At 50.3% G+C, this 583-nt stretch overlaps 1 non-coding gene and 1 pseudogene across 1 annotated transcript; both read right to left on the bottom strand.

Annotated features, from left to right (window-relative positions):
- Positions 1–36: 36 nt before the first annotated feature.
- LOC124892183 lies at positions 37–155 on the bottom strand. The gene has a single exon (XR_007050117.1). It is a non-coding gene; the product is annotated as a 5S ribosomal RNA (ribosomal RNA).
- A 171-nt stretch (positions 156–326) lies between these two features.
- Positions 327–435, bottom strand: LOC124892188 (annotated as a pseudogene).
- Between the last annotated feature and the right edge of the window lie 148 nt (positions 436–583).

Below are 583 nucleotides of genomic sequence, written 5' to 3'. Positions count from 1 at the left end.
GCAAAATTAAACCGAATTTTAAAGGGAAAAAAAAAAGGGATGCAACACGAGGACTTCCCAGGGGGTCTCCCATCCTAGTACTACTCTCGCCGAAGCACGCTTAACTTCGGAGTTCTGATGGGATCCGGTGCGTTAGTGCTGGTATGATCGCATCCGTCATACCCAGCACTCCAAATTTTATTTTGCCTCTTTCTCCTGCGCCGCCAGTCACACGCCGCACGTGCGCCCCTGTGCCTTGCCCCTTTCTCATTCCGCCAAGAGATAAAACAAAAAGATTCGCCGATCGAACGAGCACTATTAAACCGAATTTTTAAGGAAAAAAAAAAGGGATGCAACACGAGGGGGTCACCCATCCTAGTACTACTCTCGCCCAAGCACGCTTAACTACGAAGTTCTGATGGGATCCGGTGCGTTAGTGCTGGTATGATCGCATCCGTCATTCCCAGCACTCCAAATTCTATTATGCTTCATCTCCTCCGCCACCCGTCACACCCCGCATGCACGCCCCTGCGCTTTTCCCCCTTTCTCGTTTCCGCCAAGAGGAAAAACAAAAAGATTCGCCGATCGAACCGGCAAAATTCGA

This window comes from Capsicum annuum, unplaced genomic scaffold, assembly GCF_002878395.1.
Source record: "Capsicum annuum cultivar UCD-10X-F1 unplaced genomic scaffold, UCD10Xv1.1 ctg44645, whole genome shotgun sequence".
In the NCBI taxonomy this organism is placed as follows: Eukaryota; Viridiplantae; Streptophyta; class Magnoliopsida; order Solanales; family Solanaceae; genus Capsicum; species Capsicum annuum.
Note: the sequence above shows the minus strand (reverse complement) of the source record. Positions and strands in the feature narration are given on the sequence as shown.